Genomic DNA, 21,194 nt, shown 5'->3' with positions numbered 1-21,194 from the left:
TTTTCTTGAGCTGGATGATTTTCTTAATAACGAATTGGTATGATCAATTAACAATAAAATTTAAATTCTCTTTCAATTCTATGTCAAATTGAGACTCATTAATATAACGTTAAATAAATAATAATAATAATTTTATTTAAAAGGGTGAAGTACAGAAATGATCTTCGATTATAGGATATTATTATTTTTGAATCGATCAACTATTAAAAGTTATAAAATTGTCCCTCGACTATAGGTATTATTTTGTTGAGTCATTCAATTATTAAAAATTATAAAATGGTTACTCAACTATTTATATGTACCAAACTCATCGTTTTTCACTAAAAAATTGATGGTTGTAATTAACATGTTGACTATGATATGATAGTCTTTTTAGATTATGGGATTTATTTTATCATACCTAATTAACAGGTTAACGTCTAACTCAGATCGCCGCTGATTTTTTAACAGAAAATTATGAATTTGGAACATATGAATAGTCAGGTGACCATTTTGTAACTTTCAATAGTTGAGAGACTCAACAAAGTAACACACTATAATTGAAAGATCATTTTATAACTTTTAATAGTTGATGTACTCAACAAAATGATTTTTTATAGTCGGAACCCATTTGTTTACTTTACCCAAAAAGTACACGTTAGTTTTTATGTTAAAAGAATAAACAGAGAGAACATAACAATAATTGCAATTCATTACCCAAGAAAACAGGGGACCTGCTACAAATAACAATATACATAAGACAACAAGTGATAATAAAGGCAACAAAGCTAAACAAAACCATAGCAATAAACAAAGGGAAGAAAAACACACAGTCAAGAAATGCCCCAGTTGGTACAGAGGATGGCATTCCTCGAGTCAGTCTTAATAATAGGCTTCCCGGATAATCGATTCTGAACAACATCCTTAATCTCTGCTGAACAGCCTCCACCGTCCTCACACCGCCCCCAAACAATCTGTGATTCCTTTCCTTCCAGGTGCAGTAAACATGACCATTCCAGGCGAGCTTGAGGATCATAACAATGAGGGATTTACCCTTGAGGCAATGCATCGCCCAAGCCAGCTCACCGTCCCAGCTACTAACCACTCGATGCACACCACAAAAAGCAAGGATAGACCCCCAAAGGCGCTTCGCAAAACTACAATAAAAAAACAAATGCTCCCTCGATTCTGCCTCGAGACCACACAACACACAATTGACATCAACAATACCTAGTCCCAATCCTTGAAGCCTAACCGCGTGGGAAGACGATTTAGCATAGCCATCCATGTAATAACGCTCTGCTTGGGGATGTGCCCAGAGAACTAGATCAAGTGCTGCCAGGGGACCTTGGGCGCTGCAATGTGCAAGCCTTCCCATATTCGTCTCACGCTAATATTAGAAGTCGAATTAGCAAACAAATGAAAAACAACATGTCTAATTTTTAAAAGGCATTTGAGCTCCAACTAACATTATTGGGAATGCTTAACTGCCAAAAAACAACATTTTTAATCACATAGGATTGCAACCAGACCACCCAAAGGGAGCCCTCATTAGCTAACAACTTTCTAATTAAGAGCGCAATGTATGCCTTATTCCAACCGCCAATGTCCCGCACACCCAAACCCCCTTCAGATTTCAACAAATTTTCCTCCAGTTAATACGAGCGCCTTTCGCAGGCAAATCAGACCCCCTCAAAAAAAACCTAGAACAAAGCTGCTCGATAGTTCTAATAATCTCTTTGGCAAAATAAGTTGTCTACACCAAAAATTTGTCATGTTGAATAAAACAGCCCGGATCAACTGCAATCTGCCAGCAAAACTGAGGTGCTTATTGGCCCACAAGTTCAACTTGGCCTTGATTTTGTCGATAAGGCTATGACAATCCTTCACAGTCAACTTCCTAGAAACCAGTGGGACACCCAAGTATCTCACCGGGAGGCTGCCCAAGTTAAAACCAGTAACTTCCTTAATTGCAGCACACTGCTGTGCAGAAATTCCAGTAGGGTAAATTTCACTTTTGCTAGCATTCAGCTTTAGACCTGACATCGAATAAAAATGTCCAAAACAGCTTGCACCCCAATAATAGAGTCCATGGAACCTTTACAAAATATGAGCAAGTCGTCCACAAAGCAAAGATGGGTGAACTCGATTTTTTTACACTTGGAGTGAAATTAAACACCCCCTTATTATGATAATAAAATTGATATAAATAATATATTTAATTCTTAACTATTATATTTTAATTTAATAGTAATTTTAAAAAATAATTCTTAATATTTTAGTATCTGCCAATTTAATCCCTAAACAAATTCATATCCTACTATAAAATGTGGCAACGGAAAAAGGCAAAAATATTATAGAGTTATTTATAAACTTAGAAAATAAACTTATTGTGACATTTTAATCAATATTTTTTTGTTTATTATTACGGTGCTAACGTACGGTTCACTGTATTAACGTGATGATCTATGGTATTGATGTGATAGCCATAATGATTGATAACGTGAGAGATGAAATGATAAATGAACTAAATTAATAACTCAAATATGACAGAGAACTGTCACATAACACCGTAGATCACCATGTCAATACTATGAACTGTCAAACCAACAACGTAACGATCAACGAGAGAAAAAATTGGGCAAAAATCACACTAAATTTGTTATATGAGTAGGAGGGTCACATTGAGAAAAAATAATATAATGTCCACATTTTTTTTTTTCAAAAGTATAGGACCCCTTATCCCTTTTCGCCAAAAATAATAACGTCCATCACCGCCGTCATCATCAACGGCCAGCAGCGTCGCGGCAGCTATTAACCACCATCTCCTCCACCTCTTTTAATGGTTGCTGCTCACAGAAGCTACTCTTACCCACTTTTTATTGGATGGATATCAAATTTGTTTGGAGATTAAATTGATAAAGTATTAAAAATTAATTAAAATAAAGATTATCCTTTTTTATTCATTGTTAATTTTTTATCAGAAAAATTAATAATTTTTCGAGAAAACGTAATAAGGGTCTAGAATGTTCCGTCGAGAATCCAGAAGCGGCCACGTTTACAGTCCAAGCAAAGACACACCACAAACGTCCTTCACTGTTTGTCCTTTTAACAAAATTTCTAGTAATAAAAGAGTCCACGTCACCAAACTACACCATGTGTGGACAACCAGTCCCACGTGACTCGATCACTTGCCAGAATCAGATACAAAGCTACGTGGATCCATAAATATCCACCACCTTCTTCCCCCATCCTCCTCTATTTAACCTAACGCTGCTTCTTCTTCTTCTAACCATTATTATTCAGGCGTTCTTTGCCTGTGTTTCTTCCATTAAAGCTTCGATCTTAATACTTGCTTGCAGTCTCTAGTGTTCTTCTTCCTTTGTTACAGAAACTGTGTATTTCGAAGAAAATGGCCGCTTCAAGTGTCATGCAAATGCAATCCCTCCTCCTCGCAAGCCCCATTAATGGCCTTGCCAACAGAGGAAACATGATTCCGTTTTACAAGTTAAACCCACGCCTCGTTTCCAGAGGAATGGAAATCTTCTGGTTCGCTGCACGGCAGAGGTGAGTCCTTAGTTTCTGTGTTTGCTTGCGTAGTTCGGGGTTCAGGGTTTGTTGTAGAGAGATTATGTGTTTATTTTTGCAAGTTATAGGGTACAGGGTTTAATATTTAGGGTTTGGGTTTGTTGCAGGAAGATGAACAGAAGGAGCAAGTACAAATACCTGAGCTGAAGCCGAACCCGAGCCCTGCTCCGAAAGCGGCGAAAGAGAGCACCAGATTCTCCGATGTGTTCGCGTTCAGCGGACCTGCGCCGGAGAGGATCAACGGCAGGTTGGCGATGGTAGGGTTTGTTGCGGCGTTGGCGGTGGAGTTATCCAAGGGTCAAGATCTGTTCACACAGATATCGGACGGCGGGATCCCGCTGTTCGTTGGGACCAGCATCCTGTTTCGCTCGCATCTTTGGTTCCGTTGTTTCAAGGTGTGTCGGTCGAGTCGAAATCTGGTGATATAATGAGTTCCGATGCCGAGTTGTGGAATGGGAGATTAGCTATGCTTGGACTTGTTGCCTTGGCCTTCACTGAATATGTCAAGGGTGGAACCCTAGTGTAATTCTGTTTTTCCAGTCTTCATTCTTAAAGTGGATATATAATCTCAGTGGTCTTCTAATTTCGTGAAATAGAAATCTATTGAAGTTTCTATTCCTTTAAAGCTTGTAAATTTCAGGATTCAACAAGGTTTGGAATAACTAAATTAAACTATTAAGTCATTATCCCGAGTAAAAAAAATTAGTACTAAATTACGTAATTGTTACTTAAAATATAATTTTTAAATTATTAATTTTGATTCGTTTTAGTATTTATTATTTTATTTTATTTTTGAAAAATATATTTAAAATTTAAATTTATTTTAGTATTCACGTTAAAATTTAATTTTAATAGTGTTAAAAATTTAAGTTAAATTTTAAACAAAATAAAGTTTAATCACTAAAATAGAATAAAAATTGATATTTTATTTTCAAACATGTTAAATTTTTAATGACTTTTAATAAAGGTATTAAAATAAGACGATGACGTCATCTTTTAAATAGTAAAAGTTTAAATATTAAATTGTATAAAAAATAATAATTTAAAAACTATATGTATTTTCTACCTTAAAAATTAAATCTATGCACATTTAACAAATCTAAAATTTATATTTTAAAAGGTTCATGTATATGCTTCAAAAATTGTTATCATTAAAGTAAAAATGTTATAAAATAATATCAAAACCACAGGGTAAGCATTACTTCTAACCTTAAACTAATTTAAAAATGTTTATTTATTAAATAAATTTTAGACTATACAAATTATTTTATTTAAGTGTTTGATATTTTTAATTAAAATAAATATATAATATTTTATTTTGTTATCATTTCAAAACTTAACCATTAGCAGCTCTTGCAAGGAAAAGGAAATAAGACTTCATTTAAACAATAGCGAGATGAAGTAAGATTTGAGGATATAAGAAATTAAGAGGTTATAGGGAATTTTTATAAAATTAGAGATTTTAAAAATATAAAAAAAATAAAAATGCTAGAACTTTTATTTTGAGAAAATAAACAAAGATTATTAATTTTATACGTCAAGTGTAATAATTAGATGATGAATTGTTTTCAACATATATTAATAAATCAATCTTAAAACAATAATACTATGAAATGTTATTTTGATCATAAGAGCTCTACTCGTAAAAAGCATAAACTTAAGTTCAGAAAGAAAGAAAAAGTTAAAAAACATAAAAAAATATTTGTAACTCTTTTCCGTTAAGCCTTGTAAAAGTAATTGGTAAATTACACGTTTAATATCTAAACTATCAATTTTGATTCATTTGAAAACCTAAACTTTTAATTTTTTTTAAAATCATACATAAAATTTAATTATTGTTTCATTTTAATACCTATGTTCAAAATTTAACATTAATTTTTGAAAAAAATGAAAATTAAGTACTAAAACGAATCAAAACTGATAATTTTGATACCATAGGCATTAAGTTTTTAACAATGAAGTACTAAAATGAAACAAAAACTAAACATTAAATATGATTTTGAATAAATTGAAAGTTCATATACTAAAACGGTTCAAAACTAATAGTTCAGTTACTAAATGTATAATTTACCCAAAATAATATCGTACCAATGGAAGCAGAAAGCGAAAAGGAATCACGGAGTCCTATTCATTTCACACAACGATTCTAAACCTTTATCAACTGCAAAAAGGACCTCTGGTGTTTCAAATTATATATATATATATATATATATATATATATATATATATATATGTATGTATGTATATATATGTATGTATATATATGTATATAAACAGAAAAGAATAACAATGAACAAGAAAACATTTTCTGCAATTTTTTTTATCTTTCCATGTATTTACAAAATGCACCACATACCGTACATGCATAGCAACCGTATGGTATAAAATGCCCTTCTTTTTACGGATCAAACAGAACTCGATGTTCGCTTAACTCGCTGCTTAGATTTATATTCGACTCTCGTCGTAAATTTGTTTCTGCAAAATAGTTGATGAAAACACGAGTTTGATGCACCAACCAGTAGAGTAGACTATGTCGAAAGAATCATTCATATAAAGGTACCTCTACGATGTAATCACGTAATTAGCTAATGAAACTTAAAGCAAGATCAAATACTTACATCGGCGTGCAGATCAACGGGGAACAAATTTATAGCGTCTGCATTGAAACCGAATACGCTGAAAAGAAAATGGGGCAGAGTACGGATCAGAGATAATCTTAAAACATTGTCTAAAGTGAAAGTTGCCCGAAAATACGAATTGTTAAGCACAGCAACAACTAATGGTGCCGACAACAGATATTTTTCCATCCTCCACATTTCAGGTTATACTTTTTGTAAGGTTCAGATCATTACCGGTGGGACAGGACGAGCTGCCAAACATATGGAATAAAGAACTCCTCCGGATGACTCTCTTGTTCATATGAGAAGTGTAGCTGAGTGAACATCTGTTGATATAGGACCAAAATGAATAGAAATGATTCGAGTACTTTGCAATTCCAAAATTAAGCAATACTGTCATGTAATTTTACCTTCATCCCGTCACCTCGCCAAGATCGACAATTATTAATTATGAACAGGAGAACTTTTTCTACTGACCATTCGCCATCCATTCTTTGGGCGTCCAAACGACTGTTGAAAAAATCTAATACCTATAGAAGCCAAAACAATCAAAAAGCATGGAGGGGGAAACATTAGGAAATCTTAAAGCATTGAAACGATGGTTGTCACAGAACAAAGAAATGGAAGATTAAATAATAAGTTTCATCATATAAACTCGAAGAGCGTACATTATAAATATTTTCAAGCAGCTCAGCAAAGCGAGGATGGTTCTTGAACGGTTGAAAGACTTCCTGCCTGTGCATAATGGCATAGACAACCTGCACAAATGCACATCTTCGTAATTTTTTTCTGGAATGGAATGCATACAAGATTATCACACATGTAACTTCAATAAAAGATATACCTCAGGATTCCGCGGCAGTGCATATGTCAAAATTGCATTTAATATTTCTAGGACAATTCTCAAGAAGTCGGTATAAATTTGCAACTCTGCAGACTGCAACGAGGGAAATAAATATTATTTTAGGATACAAGGATTTTTTTTTTTTACAAAGGGCTACATCATCGCATGCTAAATTGAGGACAGTTACCATATCTTCCACGAGGCCATCCACTGTTGAGATTGTTTTGGTTTGCAGTTTATCATCCCTTAGCTCTACCAATTTGTTGTACCTAAACTCCCAACACATTTACAATAACAGTTAGGAAAACAGTGCTGACATAAAATATATATGAATCTTTGTTCCTCGAACTCAGGCACAAGTCAATGCAAGTATGTTCAATTTTCCCAAGTTTTCTCATGCATTTGGAGGGACCCATAGCCATGTCCAAATAAGCATCAACACAAGAGTTGAAGACTGGTACTTTCAAGCAAAATGAAGGGTTGTGCAACATAGGAAACAATCATCAAAGGATCAATGGGAAAATCAATAAAGTGCTATGGTAAAAAAGTGGTCTAATATAAAGAATTACTTGCGTGAAAGCATATAGAAAAGGCTGACTAGTCTCTGAGAAGCATATGCACTCAAGCGATGAACATGAGGTGCCATATTTGCCAACGTTGCAAGACAAGTAGTATGAAGATAGACATCCTGTTTCACAAAAGAAAAAATGAATCAACTCCAAATTTACACTATTAACAGATATAGAACCCATGCAATCAAATATTACAGTCCTAAATCTGGAAACTAACATATGAAGAGAGAAATCAGCCACTCAACAACATTGTACTGGAGTGTACTTCACTAAACATATCATCATCTAGTAAGGATTTATGATACTTTGAGCCATACCCGCAACTTTGACAAGTTATACTGGACGGTCCTTATCAAAATTATGACCATGAGGGAACCAAGAGATGTCTGATGAAGGAGATGCTCTTTATACCATGAAACACCAGGCAGCGTCTGTCCATATAAATAAGACATCAAGCCAACACACATTTATCAAAGTCAAAATCCGAAAAACAAAAGAGATGCTTACCATCTTATGAATGCTTGCATTGAATGAAGAATCTTGACTAAGTATGAGGAGTATAATCAGTAACATGTATATTTGATTTGATGTCCTCCTCGAAGCACTGTATAATGTTTCCAAGATGGGCATCAACTGTTGATATTCATCATACAAACACAGATTAAAGTCATACGAGACATATCATATAAACAAGCTAAGGCGTTTGTGCCATGTACATACTGCAGAGTTACAATGAACGATTAAAAACAAATTAATAGAAAAAATAAAGCAAAATCTGATGCAATGTGTGATTTGAATGCATGATATAAATTAGAAAATGTTCAAGTTATTTCGTTTCTTTTTTGGAAAAGGGGGCAGGCAGAGCAGAGACAAATTTAAATTTGTCAACAAAACACTAGCCATGATTCATATCTTGTAACAAATAATTGAAAAGTAGTTGTGCAAAAGGAATTGCTCAAGTTTATATAAGAAATGACGATAAAGCAAGTTTTTTTTTTTTTGAAAATCAGATAATGTAAATTATAGCTTCTTACCAATGTATCCAAATCAGTTCGCACTAGTACATACTCCAAAAATTCAGAGTTCCCTTGCAGCAATGAGTAAAGTAAAAGGACAGCAGTCTCATCAGCCAAGCACCTGCAGATGGGCACCATATAATAGAAGTCTGCACTTAATCGGTTTCTTTCTAAAACAATTTTAAACAAAAATCAATTAGGAAACAAATGAGAAACAGGAAGAAGAAAGCCAACATCAATTATCAGGAAATAGAACCCATTCTTGGCAAAATGTTAGTAAAAACTAACAGTAATAGAGAAGCAATAATACAAGCTTCTTTGCCGGAGTTGGCCATTATGAATACAAAGGAAAAAGACAAATGGAAAGCCTTAATAATCTTATAAAGGACATTTTACTCATGCACATGGTGATAATAGAACAGAAAGATACTTACATGCCAAGGGTATCAAATAGGGAAGCAAAGGTAATCTCACAACCGGTCCATTTTGTGCATTCCCCTCAATATCTGCACGATCAACTGCAAGCAGAATTCTTATTCATTCACCAACAGTCTAGCATGCCATCATAATGGCGTGCATGGAAAGAGAGAGAAATATTTAAGAAATGCTATTAGCCTAAATAGATATTGTGAAGAGATCTCACATTCAATGTCCCTTGCATTTTCTAAGGCCTTGCTGTAGGGGTTGATAGTAAAATATGTATTTACTATAGAAACAGTATCTGAAGTGGCACTGTCATCATTTCTATCTGTTATCGACCCATCACTTACAACACACTTATGGTAATGAATAAGAATAAGTAGCACATGGAGACTACAATCTGCCAGTTGATTTCTAGAGCCTTCACTACTTGAACTGACCAAATAATTGAATGGCAACAATACCAGGTTTGCTGCAAGCATAGCATACACGTTATCAAAAACATACTCTAGAAGAAGTTTCCTGTGTTACTGGGCTCGGTATTAATAAGAGCATCAAGGAAAAGACCATACCAGCAGCAGACCCAACTTTTGTAGAACACCCAGTTGATTTTCTTCTGAAAAAATAGAGTAAGCAGCACTACTAGATGGAAGACGAGGTCGCATTATATAACTGAGTAGCAATCTGCGAACTACCAAATTAACCAGCAAACTTTCCTGCTAACATAGAATGTAAGCAAATTTGAAATTTTTGAAGCAAAATATCAAGCTGAGGTTTTAACTTATAACCTGAGACATTGCAGCATCAAGAAAAGGGTTTACATCTTTCGGCCCTGGGGTTGGACCAGAAAGAAGTTGAGTAGACATCGCAACAAGCACGAAGTTAAGCAACTCCTGGTGTAGAAGGGACGTCATAGGACTTGCGAGGAAAATATTGTAATATTAGGAGAAAATTAAATAGACATGCCAGTGTAAAAAAATGCATTAGTAAGCCCTGGAGTACCTTACATCTAATGTACCAATGAAGGTAAGCACATTATGCATCACCAGATTCTCAATCTTTTGATCTGCACATTAGAAATAAAAATCAGATCATGATGCAATCATCAGTAAGTAACAACTTGTCAAGATACTCATTTACAAACTTTAATTTCAAAACTCACGAACAGATAAGGATGAAGAGCCAAATAGTTTTAGATTTACCAGTCATGAAATCCTTAGGCACCAGTTCATTTTCATGAAGAGACAAGCATAACTCCTTGATGTTGTAAGTCTGTGAATTCTCAATTATGTACTTCAAAAAAACAGATGAAACATATACTGCATTAATGGCCTTCAAATAAACCGGAGATGGAGCACCAGAAGTTCGAATTGCCTCTTGTAAACACCATGAAAGGTGTATCAAAATCTTTGCAAGGTGCCTGGTGCGGTGGTTGTTTAGAGCTGCACATGAAGGATCCACCGCAAATAGACAAAGTCAGCATGATTGTGAGTATTGGAAACAATTCAATTAATAACGGTATAATTTAAAAGAGAAAAAAGGCTGCTAGGAGTTACAATTTTAGAAAAAGCCTCTCAAAAGTTTAGTATTGAAGTTGGAAATTGATCAATAAAATTCACGCAACTTTGTTTTGGTAAGTTTGGAAGTAAGGTACAGCTCTTATAAATAAATGCATTCAATATAGTAAAAATTAAGTATCAAATATCAAGCATATATTTTCAATTTGAGATATTTTTAGATCATCTAGTTTTAGATGATAAAGTTTCCTAGCGCACAATATTCAATCAGAAACTCAAATCTTCGAGTCTCCCTACATTCTTTCATGTACATATAAAATCACCATAACAGCAGTACAGCACTCCAATTCGGTGTTGAAAATTGGGCCAATAAAATAACAGAGGTGGAAAAACTGTAAAAGGAATCAAACCTTATCAATATTCAATACAAGAGCTATGCACTGTTTTCCTATGCTCTAATAACTACTGTTTTCGATATAATAAATCCTATTAAAAATACCAAGAAAAACAGGTGCATTTTGTGAATCACAGAAGACTAAGCAGTAAAACTCACGATGAATTATTCCAAAGAAAAGGATCAACGAAATGTTTATCCAAATTAGAAGTAAATTTGGGAGAGAAAACACTTCACCGAAGAGCTCGCAAGCTTGTTGAACACGGTGAGGGGGGCAGCGGAGAGTGAAAGGAAGCTCCAGAAGTTTCTGCCAGAAATCCGAAGTCAGAGGAAACGATTTCTCGCCGACGAATGTGCCGATTAGGTATTCCGCCGTCTCGGCGGTGGTGCTTGTGTGGCGCGGCGTCGAAGTCACAGCTCCCATTCTTTCGTCCCCGTCGTATAAAACAAAAGTCGAAGAAAGGCGGTTTGACTCGGTGAGTCAAGAAGAAAAACTAGAAAACAATTCGATTCAGAACAATGAATAGGATCATAGTTAACGGATCTTAGACCCGGAATCAATTGGCATTGTAAATATAAGAGAGATCTGCGAATTTCAAAATGAAATGGAAACGAAAATTTCAATTAAAAAAGAAAAAAAAAAGTGGAAGAGGGAGCTTAGAGAGGAAGGTTTTCAAGAGAGATAGAAAGAGAAAGAAGAGATGGTTCTTTTGTTTTTTGTTTTTTTTCGTTTTTTTATTATTATTATTATTTATTTTTAGACGATGTTGACATCATTATTTTTTTTATTTTTTGCTAATAGACACCATTAATTTTTTAGTGTTACGGAATTGCCCTCCTTTCTTTTTTTTGTAATATAGATCTTAGTTTAATAATTGTTATATTTTTATATATTAGGATTAATATATTGTATTATTAGAATATCCAATGTTAATTAAATAAATTGCATTAATTTCATTATTAGTATAATATTTGCTAAAATTTACATGTCAATAATTACTAATTTGAAAGTCAATAATTAAAAATTATTGTATTATTTTCTACGTAAGAATATATATAATTTTATTGTCCTCTCGGTTCTCAAGTTTCACTTGACTAAACCGTCCTGACACGGATCGCACACTTGGTTTTGATGGGCAAGTCTCCAACAAAGATTTTTATATACAAAAGAATTCGAACTCGATACTTACATAAACTTATAATTTTTTCGGTACTACTTCATAGTACTATTGTATTTATTTTCCATTAAAAAGAAGTGTCTTGTTTAATAAGAAAGATTAAAAATTAAACACATTTAATTTAATATAATAATGGGGTTTGGCAATTATTTATTTTTCATTGTCAAAACACCATACACTCATAAAATTATATATTTTAAAAAAATTAATTGAGGACGTATGCGTTTAAATTATAGTAAAAGTTTACGTACAGAGAAGATTAAAACATTCACATAATATATAAATTTTATACATTTTAAAATCATATGTTATCTTGAATCGTCAAAACATATAAGTGTATGTTCCAATTTTTATAATTTATAAATCAAAAAATATTTAGAGAATAAAATAAAACCATCTTAAATAATATATAATATATCGTGATTAGAAAAATATGAATATAAACAGTAAAAGAGTAATTTTTGTCCTTGTAGTAAATTCAATTTATCATTTTCGTTCTTAACATACTTTCGTATTAATTTAACTCTCGAAGTTGCTCAATTGCATCATTCTAAACCCTACCCCTAACTTAAAATCTTAAATTACAACCTCATAACCATAAACCTAACTTAGGGTTAATAATTTAGGGTTTTAAGTTAGAGATATGGTATAGAATGATGCAATTAAACAACTTCGACTGTTAAATTAATACGAAAATACGATAAGAACGAAAATGATAAATTTAATATATTACATGGATAAAGTTGACCCCTAAGCGGATATAAAATTATATTAATTCCATTTTTCGGATATTACAGACGATGGCAAATTAGTCTTTGCGTATATTTTTCTTCGTCGGCAAGAGCCCACCTGGAAATTAGTGAGAAAATATTTTATTTCTTTTATATTCCATTAAATATATTTTAATTACAGAAAATATATACAAATATTAAGTAGTTTTCATATTATTATGAAATAAACAAATCACCTCCAACGACAAGTCTCGTCTCCACACACGTTTCATATTTTTAATTAATAGAAGTTTTGGGGCTCTGAATTTCATAAAAGTTGTTCGATTATATTGTAATAAAAAAGAGGTTAAACTATGCTCTGAGTCCCTACACATTTCGAACTTATTCCTTCTACTTTTATTTTCGGGAATTTAATATCTAATTTTTTTTCCAGATGTAAAATTGATGTTTAATTATTAATACTTTTAAAATTATTTTGTTAAAGTTATTGTAATGGGCTTGAATTTAACAATATAATTTTAGTGGTACTAACCATTAAATTTATTTTGGGTAAACTATGCATTTTGTAGTTAAATTATTAGTTTTTGTCTGTTATAATACATAAACTTTTAATTTTTTAAAATCATATAACATTTAGTTTGTGTTTTTAGTAATTCATTCAAAATTTAACGTTAAATTTTGAAAAAAAATAATTGAAAGTTTAGGTACTAAAATGGATCAAATCTGATAGTTTAGGTACTAAACGCGTTAAGTTTTTAACGACGATGTACTAAAAATGAAACAAGAACTAAATATTAGGTATGATTTTAAAAAAAATAAAAATTTAGGTACTAAAATAGATCAAAATTGATAGTTTAAGTATTAAACACATAATTTACCCTACTTATTTATTTTAATCTTGAAAAAGAGAGATAAAATTTAAAGTAAAAATAGGATCGAATTCTAAACATACAGAAAGTACAGAGCTGTAGCATAATTGACCAAAATCAACTTTTATTTTATTTTAATTAATTGAAGATATAATAAATTTGATGACGTCGGAGTTGGGCGTGGCAGCAATTAGGGCGTGCCACTCATTTTGTTGACTTTGTGACTCGTGAGTCTCCTTTGACTCTTCTCTCTCTTTTCCTTTTAGGTTCCTAATAATAATTTAATATTCAAACGTGGTGCAACGTTCTTTTACCCATAGAAAAAAAATCTTTGCTTTGGTTCTAATGTATATTAGTATTATTTATTAGGGTAAAGTATAGTAATGGTCACTGAATATTTCTGAAGCTTTCATTTAGGTCCCCCAACTTTTAAAACTTGTAATACAGTCCCCTAACATTTATTCCATTTGCAATATGGTCCCCAACTTAAACCACTGTTAGAAAATTAGGGTAAATTATATAATCGGTCATTAAACTTTTCAGACACTTGAATTTAGGTCTCCCAATTTTTAAAACTTGTAAAACAATCCTTAATTTCATTATAAACCCCAATTTCCAAAGTAATTCAATTTCATTCTAAACCATTGATTCTACTAAATCATAAATGATCATTGTATGAGCAAATTCAGGTGAATCATAAATGATCGCACTGTAAAGAACTGAAGGGTTAGGTACTCAAATCTGATAAAAAAAATAGCATGCAAGAACATAGTGGTACTTAAATCATAATGCTCCAAATGAGTGTTCCGAATTTCATATAGTAAAAAGTTGAAGAAATGAGCAGAGTTTATGGGAAGTTGAAATACCGAATAGAGTGCTTCCATTTTGCTATTCGGGATGTTTAATCAATGCATATTGTTATTCAAATTGATATAAATAGTTAAACAAACCTCAAATTTATATTGAAATAAATATTGTCAAATAGTAAATTCATGTTCAAAATTTCAAAACACCTTAATTTCATTTTAAACCCTAAATTCCAAAATAATTCAATTACATTCTAAACCTTAAATTGAAGTATTTTAGAATTTGGGGTTTAAAATTTAATTGATTTTTTTGGAATTTAGGGTTTAGAATGAAATTGAATTACTTTGGAAATTGGGGTTTAGAATGAAATTGAGGACTATTTTACAAGTTTTAAAAGTTGGGAGACCTAAATTCAAGTGCCTGAAAAGTTCAATGACCGTTACCCTATTTTTCTAATAGTGGTTTAAGTTGAGGGACCTAATTGCAAACGGAATAAATGTTGGGGGACTGTATTGTAAGTTTTAAAAGTTGGGAGACCTAAATGCAAGCTTCAGAAATGTTCAGTGACCATTACTATACTTTACCCTAATTATTAATGTAATTCATTCTATTTCAAATAATTAAACCATGTAAGTTGTGTTTAGGGCTTGTTATGCTATTTTTTTTAGATAATTTTATATTTAATAATTTAAATATTTTCTTTAAATCATATATGATGTTATATTTTGGTCATCCATCATTAATAAATTAATGGAGATGTTGGTATATTATCATAAGATGATGACGCATCATCATGAAAAAAATAATTGATACGTCGATGGTTATGTATTACTTTGTAAGGGTGGGTGACCGACATGAAATAAAAATATAATATTAGATATAATTTTAAGAAGTAATAGTTAAATGACCAAAATGAAACGACAAAACTAAGTGAATGACTGAATACGTAGTTTACCTTTTTTTAAGATTTGTTGTATTAGCTTAAATGGTGAGTGACATGTGCAGTAATTTGTTGTGTTTAGGGTTTGTTGCATCGCATATGGTTAGGTACTTTTATCGCTAAAATTCAAAAGGGTAAATTCTGTATTTAATACCTAGACTATTAGTTTTGATCTTTTATAGTATTTAAACTTTCAATTTCTTCAAAATCACCTAATGTTTAGATTTTATTTCATTTTAATATATGTCGTTAAAAATTTAACGAAATTTTTGCTTGTGACATTTTTATGAGTAAATTATATTATTCATCACTTAACTATCTTCTCACTCCTATTTTGGTCATTAAAGTTTAAAAATTCTCAATTTAACTACTCAGCTTTCAAATTGCTCATGTTTTAATCACTTTAATTTATTTTATTAATAATGTTTTGTGACATGATATTTTTTAATTATTCTATTAATATATAATTAAAATAAAATGAAAGTCAGAGTGATTAAATTAGGAGTAATTTGAAAGTTAAGTAATTAAGTTAAGAAAATAAACTTTAATGACCAAAATAAGAATAAGAAGATAATAGAGTGATGAATAATGTAACTTACCCATAAAGAAGTGTCAAGTTGTAGCAGTCCGCTAAGTTTTAACATCGAGTATTAAAATGAAACATTAGGTGTAGTTTAAAAAAAATAAAGTTTAAGATTAAAATCGATAGTTTAGGTATTAAACGTGTAATTTATCCTGTTTAAAACGATAAGAATCCAAATTAAAGAGAGATCAAGGAGAGAAGGACAAAGCTTTGTGGATAATTACAATGCGAAAACAGATAAGTTCAAAAGATTGACACTTGGGCTTGTGTCGGAGGGTATGTCATTATATAATCCCTTTGAGGTCCGGGTTGCTTTCTACACACTATTAAGGGAGTGTCTCTCAATGAAACCCTATTGGCCCTTCAACCTTTTGCATATGCTTCAATATGCTTGTTTGATGGCTGCACTTTATTTTCTTTTTATAATCATCAATATTCGATAAATTAATCGAATAATCGAGATCAAATACTATAAAAATGATATTCTCGATCCAATTTATTTCACTGTTGGGATTCAAATATATACAAATTATTAAAAATAAAATTGACATCACTTTTTTTAAAAATATATATTAATATTTTTAAAATTATGATATCACAATTTAAATTTTCATGACCTATTGATATCAAGAATGTTTAGGAAAATTGAAGTTGTTGGAAAATTGACATCACTTTTATTTTTCTCACACGTTTTCGATAATTTGGTCGTTATTTTTATTTATTCTTCTTTCAGGGTTAGATTTAACATCGTCACGACTGATCAATATGGTGCTTTATTTATTATGATGTTGATCTTCCCTACTTTGGACCCTCAGATTGGATTTGGATACGCGATTTGTGTTCCTATATAATATTTTCCATCGCTCAATTTTGATTTGTGATTTATCGGTAGCCTTTCAATAGTTTCATCCCCTTTTGTAGTTCGTTTACCGATACATTCAAATCAATTTGTATATTCCCTTCATTCGAGTTTATTTTGTTAGATTGTTTGACATTTTCCTTGTATGACCATCGTAACCTCAAGTGGCTAATTTTTTCGTATTTAGGAAAATATATTTATTATGGTTTAGTTTACTATTGTGGTTATAAACTTTTATAGTAATTTGACTATTTTTATTTTTAATAAAATTAACGGTTTCTATAAAATCATATTATATAGAATACTTTAATAGTTTATCCTCTATATCATAATATTTGGTATAATTTCGGTATCGTTTGCATCAATTAATACATCCAATTCTGATCTTAGATTAGTATCAAATAATTTATGTTTCTGTCAAATTTAACACTTTTGTACTTTGTTTAAAAAGTAGTTATCAAAATTTTTAAATGTTGAGAGTTAGATTAAATTATTTTTTAAGGATTGCGAGATAAAGCCAACGAGTGTTGGTATAAGTAGTTACGATTCAGGAATTTAAGTTTGTAAGGTCAAGTTTGAATCTTATCAACGTCATTCTTGGTGAATAATTTGTAAATTCCTATATAAATTTCAATAGTCTTAGGTATACCCTGACCCTCGACTGGGGAACAACCATGCCCTAAACTTGATTTAAAAAAAAGATTGAGAGATAAAACTAATTCAAAAATGATAAAGGCCGAAATGATGGAATATGTAAAGGTTAAGATTTACATTATTTGAGTATTTAGATTTGAGTCTTATCTTATTTTACCTATTGATATTTGAGCTTTTAAATGAATTATAGTTTTAATTTGAATTAATTTAATTTAATATTTATAACGATAAAAAATAGGGTAAATTACACATTTAGTACAAAATTTATCATTTTTTTGTCCGTTTTAGTACATAAACTTTCATTTTTTAAACCATAATTAATGTTTAGTTTTCATTTCATTTCAGTACTCCATTATTAAAAACTTAACACTTTAGCATCTAAACTATCAGTTTAATCCGCTTTAGTCCCTAAACTTTTAATTTTTTCAAAACTTAACGTTAAGTTTTGAACGAGGGCACTAAAATGAAACAAAAACTAACTTTAAGTATGATTTTGAAAAGAATTGAAAATTTAAATATTAAAATTGACCAAAACTAATCTATGTACCAAACACGTAATTTACCCAAAAAATATAAAAACTAGGTGTAGAACTTATATTTTGATATAACAAATAAGGGCAAAATGTTTTTGGACTAAATTGAATTTATTAAAAGTTTTCTTCAAAGTCCAATCAAAACCTTAAAATGAGTATTTTGACAAGAAGTTTCGAAACTTTTACAAGAGTTTTGAAACTTTCTACAAGAGTTTTGAAACCTTCCAAGACAGTTTCCGAAAAGTTTTGATAATTTCCAATAGTTTCGAAACTATCTCAAAAGTTTCGAAACTTTCATTAAAGTTTCGATACTTTGGGTCCAACGGTCAATTTTTTCAAACGACTCTTTGGAAGAGTTTCAAAGACACTTGAAGAATGTGACACAACACCTATCCAAGCAATCAAACACAAGAGAAGAGTTTTTCATTCTTATTTTTCTTTCTCTTGTAAATAGTGTGTGTTTTATTGAACTTAATTTTGTAAACACCTTCCTTTTGAGAGGTTTATTGTTTACAATCTTATCCTTTTGTAAAGGGTTTTGGTTCTAATTTAGTCAAGTGAAAAACTTGAGAGTTGTAAAGGTTACTCTTGATTATTGAAAAATAAAGAACAAATTAGTGGATTTGTTGAAAAATCCTAATTAAAGAGCCTAAGCAGTGGATGTAGACTTCATTGTTATTTTCTTAATGTTTCAAGTTCGAGCACAGTCTTTACCAGTGTTCAAGCCTAGATAGGAAACTCAAAGACAATAAGCTTAATTACCTGCAAATTCTACTTGGGATTAGAACCCAAGAATCCCATATGCTCAACAAGAACAAGAACATCAACATCTTCATCTTTATCATCAACCTGCAAAACTGGTATTTCTTCCTCCAAATCATTCCAAAACCCTTCACCAATTCTTCTATCTTCATCATGATAGCTAATTCCATGTTCTTCAATCCCCTCTCCATGCTCCAAAACCGGCTGCAAGTCCATTGCAATTTGATGATCAAACTCTGGAACTTCAAACGCATCAATATTTTCGTGCCTTTGGTTATCGATCCGCCTTCTTCTTTTAGTGCAGATAGCTTCTTCAAGCTCTTTTCTCCTATTTTTCTGCTGTATCAGTTGCTGAACGAAGCTGGGATTCTTCATTGCTTTGGCTAAAAACCCCATAATCTGTTGCTGTTTCATCTCGGTTCTCTTCAGTTTTTCTTCCATTGCCTGCAAACAAGCCCTGGTGCTGTGCTGTTGCTGTCTGAGTTTCACTAGTTCCGCCATTAAAACCTGCTTGCCACGCTTTAAACTATCGATATCTCCTTCAACCCCAAATCTCCCTACTTCAACACAAGGATCAAACAGGAGCTGCTGTATTTTTCTCCTCCTGATAAACTTGAGCAAATGCCTTTGCCCTCTAAGGAAACTCTCATTAGCAAACTCCCATCTATCTGGATCAACCTTCCTAAACCCCTACACAAAAAGACTAATTTGAATCACATCTAGAGATACATAAACACTAATCTATTGCTACTTACATATGTATTGAGCTGCCTGACAAAGCTGGAGAAGTTGCTGTGCTTGAAGTATTTAGGCAAAAGGGTCATGGAGAATGCCTGGGGATCCCACACAATGAAGCTGTTGTTTCCTCTACTCCAAGAGATGATGCGATCGGTGCTTGAATCATCCACGATTTCATATGTTTTGTGAGGAAAGGAGGAGGACCTGCATCGTGGAGTCCTTCCATTGGTTGAGGTGCAGCCATGGAATCACCAGCGGCAGCATATGTTAAGCTTGAATCCCCTGGAAACTCTTGTTTAACTCTTCCATAAGGATTCATCTCTTTGCTCAGAAGTCAGAACCAAAGAAAGAAAGAAGAACAAATGAAAAACTTGATCCGGGTCAGAAAATGGGGGTTGATTTGCAGATTCAGGCCATGGATGGAACCCAGAAGCTCACTGGTCTTGAAACAAAGGGAACAGGAGAAGAAAACACACATGGAGGAGTTGAGAAACAAGATACAGATGTATGAACATGGGTGTCATTCGGTTACATGAATATGATTCCTATATAAAAAAATTGTTATTCGTCTTTATATATATATATATATATATATATATATTGCAGTTTATCATTTCTTTTGATTTTGGTTGGGCGGGAGACAGGTTGATGATGCAAAAAAGTAAGAAAATAAATGGAATGGTTATTCCTTTTAGAAAGTCATTTCTTTTTTTTTTATTATTGGCTTGTTTTTTTCTTTAGTTGGGGCACCATTTGTATACTTTACCCAATTATAGGTTGATGCTTTATTAAGTCCCTTGACTATTAAAAATTACAAAATAATCCTTCAACTATAGAATATTATTTTGTTGAGTCCCTCGACTATTAAAAGTTACAAAATGATCTCTTGACTATTCTTTGTGTTCCAAACTCGTCATTTTCTGTTAAAAATTTGATTGTCGTCTAAACTGGACGTTAACACGATGATCGAGATATGATAGTCGTTTCAAACCGAATCGGATTTTATCATATCATAGTCAACATGTTAACGTCAAACTTAGATTGTCATCAATTTTTTTAACGAAAAATGATGAGTTTGGAATATAATAAATAGAAGGGTGACTATTTTGTAAGTTTTAATAGTAGAGGGACTCAACAAAGCAACACTAGATGGTTAGAGGACCATTTTACAGCTTTTAACAGTCAGAGAACTCGACAAAGCATCGACTTATAGTCGATGGACCATTTATATACTTTACCCTATTAATTAATATGTTTTTTAAATTTAATATTTAATATATTGATCGACTCATTCAAATAAGGTATTATAGAGGTCTATTATGAGAGCGGTCATTTTAATCTAATTCAAATTCGTAACATTATTTCAAGGATATAGCATCACACTTTATTAAATCAATTAGTTGTTGGCTTGGTTTCTTTAAAAGAATTAAAACAATGAAGAATTCTAAAAAAAGAATTGATGGACAAAACTTCATTTGCTAGATTGAGACCAAAAAGAAAAGAAGAAAGGATTGATATATAATATTTGAAAATTTTAGGACCAATTTGAAATAGAGGTCATAATTTAAGAAGTTCATGTGCAAATATTTCTT

The 21,194-nt window shown here is 31.8% G+C and overlaps 3 pseudogenes; 1 reads left to right on the top strand and 2 right to left on the bottom strand.

The window, feature by feature from the left end:
• The first annotated feature begins 3,257 nt into the window (after window positions 1–3,257).
• LOC120213841 lies at window positions 3,258–4,180 on the top strand (annotated as a pseudogene).
• A 1,716-nt stretch (window positions 4,181–5,896) lies between these two features.
• LOC120213842 lies at window positions 5,897–11,588 on the bottom strand (annotated as a pseudogene).
• Window positions 11,589–18,873: 7,285 nt separating this feature from the next.
• Window positions 18,874–20,114, bottom strand: LOC120213603 (annotated as a pseudogene).
• Window positions 20,115–21,194: the final 1,080 nt, after the last annotated feature.

The sequence above is a fragment of the Hibiscus syriacus genome, unplaced genomic scaffold, assembly GCF_006381635.1.
Source record: "Hibiscus syriacus cultivar Baekdansim isolate YM2019G1 unplaced genomic scaffold, ASM638163v2 tig00110044_pilon, whole genome shotgun sequence".
In the NCBI taxonomy this organism is placed as follows: domain Eukaryota; kingdom Viridiplantae; phylum Streptophyta; class Magnoliopsida; order Malvales; family Malvaceae; genus Hibiscus; species Hibiscus syriacus.
The sequence above is the reverse complement of the archived record's forward strand: the minus strand, read 5'-3'. Positions and strand labels throughout refer to the sequence as shown.